This window comes from Phragmites australis, chromosome 9, assembly GCF_958298935.1.
Source record: "Phragmites australis chromosome 9, lpPhrAust1.1, whole genome shotgun sequence".
Classification (NCBI taxonomy): Eukaryota; Viridiplantae; Streptophyta; class Magnoliopsida; order Poales; family Poaceae; genus Phragmites; species Phragmites australis.
In genome coordinates, this window is record NC_084929.1 from 19,649,364 (window position 1) to 19,655,618 (window position 6,255).

Consider the following 6,255-nt stretch of genomic DNA (forward strand, 5'->3'; position numbering starts at 1 on the left):
CGTCGAAGCAAAGTCTTGTATCTACTTCGATGAACCACTCGAAAATAATAGCTTTATACGAAGCCGTATGGGACTGCGCATGATGAGTACTGTTGGCCTGATCTTCCGATAGGTAGCGATAAGTCGGTGGGTGGAGAACTCGACGTTGATGATCCAAAGGCTTTGACCCGAACAGATCGTCTCCCTTGCAATCACTACACCACAGCTCCGATGGTTATCAACCGTGTCGCCCGGTTGACCTCGCCAAGAAGGCTCAATCCCTGCAAGCGTACCGAGAACACAAGCAAGAACGTAGAAGATGCAATCTGAAATATTGCGAATTGAATTCAAGCACTCGAAGTCGGGGTTCCACAAACACTTGCGGCGGCCTAGTCGGTCCGGAACAAGAGCGAAAATCTCACAACTGTGTGTAGATCAATGTCTAAGTAAAACCCAACCCTAATTAGGGCGGCAGCTACTGTATATAAAAGACTAGGGTCGGCCAAGGACCCCTGGACGCGTCCCTAATGGACTCCAACACGTTACACGGCCCAACAGCCCAAAAGATGGTGGCGCAGCACCCTGACAGATTCTGGACGTCTAGTTGTTTCGACGATTCCCGTTGACTCAGAAAGAATCTGGACATGGGACCAGTACCGTTGGAAATCTTATCTCCTTAGCTTTCCAACCATGTGTAGAACGTAAAAAACGGAGTCCGTATGCGTCCTGGGCGACGATTTTAGTGCGGACTGGTCCTGGAATCCGAAACGGACTCGAACTGGATTGAGCCTCCACCTTGGCTTGGGCGCCCTTGCTGTTCTTCTCCCGTGTTCCTAAGTAACAATACATCACAATTATTCAGTAGCATCCCATCCTCATCAAAATATAAAGGAACACTAAGGAACGAGCTCACCTCATGATTTAGTTGACGTGCACGAGCTCGTGTCAATGGATCTATTGTTGGAGGAATACTCGGTGTGTGTGTGTATCCGAAAGAGTGATGCATGAGTTGCACAAGTGCCATCAGGATATGTGAGAAACAACTTAACGAAGCATATCAACCCTAAGTTCTTTTATGCTCATAAAGTGCATAAAATGAATGAAATAAAGGTAATGCATACCAAGTCATGTGAAAATCTTACAGATTTATTCACTAAATCTCTCCCAGCATCTAGTTTTGAAAGATGTGTTCGTGGCATTGGGATGATGAGGTTTAGAGAGTTGCACATTTCAGGGAGAGATTTTTTTACATAATACTGGTATTAAGAATTAAATCTTAGTCAAGAAGATTAAGTGTTCAAAGTCAATCATAAAGATTATATAAAGCATTTTGGGTGGATTGTACTCTTTTTCCCTTAGATGAGTTTTTTTTGAAGTTTCTCATGTTAAGGTTTTTAACGAGGCAATTTATGTAACCATGTCGCGGGCTATGTACTTTTTCTCCCATTTTTTCCATTTGATTTTTGGGGAGTTTTGATAAGACATATGCATTTTGTGAGAAGTGCCAAAGGGGAGTGTTAGGAAACCTGGTGTTTCACAACCAAATGTGGGCCCATCTCAATCTCTTGAAAGATTTGATTCTATCTCTTACGGGTTTTTAGCACTATATATACGAGGTAGCACCCCTTATTGTAAACACAGATGAATAAAAATAGACAGTTTTTCTCTTACGCTTGTATCTCTTTTTACAATTATTTCAGAAAAATTGTTGAACTAGACCCAGGGGCGGATCCACCGCCAGGGCGAGCCTGGGCGGTCGCTCGAGCTCCTGGCCCGTGAGGCCCATTAGTCGAGTCACGAGTGGCCCAGACCCACACAATTCGCAACCCACAAATTCAGCAACCCTAATCTCCCTATCGAGTCCCGAGTGCGTGTTGCCGTGTTGGCGTGTTGCGGACTGGCTGCGGGCTTGCTGCGATCGAGCGGCAGGCAGGGCAGGCGCCAGGCGGGCAGGCGCTGCGGCCGGGAGCACGGCGGGCGGTGGGGCGTCGGGCGGCCGCGACTCGCGAGCGCGGCGGGCGGGCGCTGCGGCGGGGAGCGCGGCGGGCGGCGGCGGGCGGGCGGGCGGGCGGGCGAGCGCGGCGCCGGCGCCCGGAAGGGCGGTGGGCGAGCCTGCGCCCTGCGACGGGCGGGCGCGGCGCCGGCGGCTGGGAGCGCGGTGGGCGGGCGAGCGCGGCGGCTGTGAGCGCGGCGCGGTGGGCGAGCCTGCGGCCGGCGGCCGGGAGCGCGGCGGGCACCGGCAGGCTGCCGTGAGCGCGGCACCGGCAGGCTGTGCTGTGCAGGGGCCAGGGGCAGTCCGCGGTTGTGCGCCTGTGCGTGCTGTGCTGTGGACTGCGCCACTGCGGAGTGCGGCCGGGAGCGCGCAGGACTGGGAGCTCGTGCTGTGCTGTGCTGGTCAGCTGGTGTGAGGTGAAATGATAAATTAAGATTTTTATATTGAGCCATTTAGATTAATTGAGCCATAGAGGTGAATTCTATTTTGTATTTTTCTCCTATAACATTAGCATTTCTTTCGCAGAATATTAAGATATAAATAATGAAGAGATTTTTCAAACCAACATCTTTGAATACCCAAAGTACGAGGGAGAGTAGAGTTAGTGAAGACTGTGATGCAGAAAATGATATAGTAGTTGTCACTCCTGCTCCTGCAACTTCTCGGATAGAATACAAAGGTATTAAAGAATTTAGGCAAGAGTTTATTATTGCTGATCCGGGACTTCGTATTCTAATAGATGAATTTGATCATGATATTAGAGATGAAGTTAGAAGAGCTTATGTGTTGAAGGGTCCGACTCAACCAATTGGATATACTTTTCCCAAAAAACAGTTTGGTAAAGATTTAAGGACTTTTTGTGCAGCATGGTTTACTAAATATGATTGGCTAGAATATAGTGTGGAGAAGGATGCAGCTTATTGTTTCTATTGCTATCTTTTTAGATATGATCCCTCAGAGTCTCATTTCGGGTATGATGTATTTTTAAAAGTAGGATTTAGAAATTGGAAGAATGGATATAAATCCGTTTGACTGCATCTTTAGATTGTGCAAGCTATCTCCTAATGCAAGGTCATGCATTCCGTGGACTCGATGAATCTTCTTCTTCATCGAACAAGAGCAATTTTTTAGAGATGATTGATTGGTAAAAAAAAATGAGGAAGTGAGGATTGCATTTGAGGAGTTGTGTCCTAAAAATGTTCGTATGCTTGCACCATCAGTTCAAAAGGACCTTGCAAAGAGTTATGCACAAGAGATAACCAAAGAGATAAAGAAAGAGATTGGTGATAGTTATTTCTCTATTCTTATCGATGAATCTCGTGATATATCAATCAAGGAGCAGATGGCCGTGATTGTGAGGTTTGTGATCTTATTTATTTGTTAAATTATGATATTGTTGGGTGTGTGATATACTGATGTTGTAATAATTGTTTGTGATGGTGCACAGGTTTGTGAATAAGGAAGGAAAGGTTATGGAAAAAATTTTGGGTCTTAAGCATGTCACAGAAACAACATCAGATGCATTGAAAGGAGCTTTATTTGAGTTGCTTTCTACACACGGTTTGGACATTGCAAGAGTTCGAGGGCAGGGGTATGATGGAGCTTCGAATATGAGAGGTGAATTCAATGGTCTTCAGAAACTCATTAGAGATGAGAACCCGTATGCTTTCTATGTCCATTGTTTTGCACATCAATTCCAATTGGTAGTCGTTTCTGTCGTAGGTAGTTGCACATCTATTCATGAGTTCTTTGAATATGTTAATATGATTGTGACCACAACTAGTGCATCTTGCAAGAGGAAGGATTTATTATCTAGCAAGCACCATGAGAACTTATTGGCCAAGTTAGATAGCGGTGATATTTTTTCTGGAAGAGAAAAACATCAAAAAACTAACTTGGCCAGACCCGGGGATACTAGATGGGGTTCTCATTACAAAACTTTAATCCGTATTGAATCCATGTGGGTTGCAGTTATAGAGGTGCTAGGGCTTGTGCAGGAAGATGCCCGAAATCCAACATCAGCGGGTGGTTTGATGAGAATAATGGAGAGCTTCAACTTTGTGTTCATTATGAAGATGATGTTGAAAATTTTTCATATTACAAGTGAGTTATCTCTACTCTTGCAAAGAAAGGATCAAAATATTGTTGAGGCCATGTCATTACTGATTGATGTGAAAGCACGTTTGCTTAACTTGAGGAATCATGGTTATGAGCCCTTGTTTGCGGAAGTCAAAACATTTTGTAAACAAAATGAGATACCAATTCCAAATATGGATGAAATAGTACCAAGATGGGGCCAATCAAGGCGAAGTAAGATCAGTGTCACTCAAGACCATCATTATCGTGTTGACACCTTTTATGTAGCTCTTGATGCTATAAACACAGATATGACTCATCGTTTCAGTGAGCTATCTTCAGAGTTGCTTATATGTTTTTCTTGTCTTGATCCAAGAGATAGTTTCTCAAAATTTGATGTGCACAAGATTGCTAGACTTACGGAGATATATGACATAGATTTCTCCATCAGCGATCGTGCAGTTATAAAAGATCAACTTGAAACATTCATTCTTCATGTTCGAAGAGTTGAAGATTTTATTAGTTGTCATGATCTTGCAAGTCTAGCAACGAAAATGGTACAAACCCAAAGACATATTGTGTTTCCATTGGTGTACCACCTTATTGAGTTAGCATTGGTACTACCAGTTGCAACAGCATCTGTTGAAAGAGTCTTCTCGGCCATGAACATCATCAAGACTGATTTGCGCAACAGGATATGCGATGATTGGCTCAATGACTTGATGTTGTGTTATATTGAGCGGGATTTATTCAGAAGACTAGATTCTAATGCCATTAAGAACCGGTTTCAAGACATGAAAATAAGGAAGATGAATTTGCCTAAGCCTTTTAGTTCTAGACATAATTAGTGATTGTGTTTCCGTAAGTTTCTATACTTAATTACTTCTATTGTCTTTGATTACATTTGGTATATTTGCATAATTGCATATATGTTTACCTTTGGTTCTTTTTCATTTTGCAGGTTCATATGATTTTATCGATTTATGTTGGGAATTTTTTCGCCTCGCCTACCAATTATCTTAATTAAAGTATTTTTTTTAATTTCTTCTTAAAATTTGCCCTACCTTCTTTGCTTATCTGGATCCGCTACTGACTAGACCCGATAAAAACGGTTTGTCAGCAACTCTCACCAGTCACCACCCCGTTCGAATCGGAAACCAAACAAGATGAGCTTCGGTTGGGGCCATTGTAACCTGGTCCCAGTCCCCCATAGTCGCTGACAGTCAGGCCCTGTTAACTTCGCATAATACACCCATCAGCCATGTCCCACACAAACAATCCGTACTTGTACACCAACGCCGATCATGGGAAAAAATCGTGAAATATCATTCACACTACCAATCTAGAGAGTGAAATACCGCTCTGAAGTTTGGTTGTTATGGAATACCACACTCCGAAGAGATTTTGCTTCTGAAGATATCTTTCGTTTCTTTTTCTTTTACCTCATTTAACACATATTTGATGAAAATACCGATTTTGTATTTGACGGATTTTATTACCCCGATTTGGTATGGTAGGCCAAGAACCCAGATCATGGTCAAACCAGGCTTATAGCCTCATCAATTAATAATGCAATTAGTAACTGTATTTTATAGAACAATATTCTCTCTTCCATTTCATTATGCATATGAACTTCGTCTTATAAACAACGGAAAAATGTAAAACCACTTCAAAATTCACTTGGATTTTGACTACCCAAAAAATTTGATTTTGTTAAAAAAAAACCCCAAAAATTCAAAAAAAATCATAAACAAATTCTAAAAAAAACTAGAGACAATTCTAACACCTTCTGTGAAATTTGTTTTCAAAAATAATATCCTTTGCATCATATTTCATGGAGAGAAAGTTTGAGAAAAAAAAAATACGCAGCTCATTTATTAACTCATGTTATTTTAACTTTGTTATGTCTACCATTATTTTTTCTACATAAATAATTGTTTAAGTAAACTAATAAAAGTGGTTTCACTAATTTTGGGAGTGTTATAGATTAGTTATGAATTAATCTATCTACAACACATTTATTCAATCCTGCATGTTACAATAACTATTTCAAAATTTCATTAATTTTTAGAAGACAGAGGATCATGTAAGAAAACTAAAAAATTTGTTTCATGATTTTTGGATCAGTAAATAATTAACTATGCATTTAACTCAAATTAATAAATGAGCTACATATTTTTTTTTATAAAACTTACTCTCTATGAAAT

General features: G+C 41.6%; 1 pseudogene; it reads left to right on the plus strand.

Moving 5' to 3' along the window:
- Positions 1-2,459: 2,459 nt before the first annotated feature.
- Positions 2,460-4,896, plus strand: LOC133928047 (uncharacterized; annotated as a pseudogene).
- Positions 4,897-6,255: the final 1,359 nt, after the last annotated feature.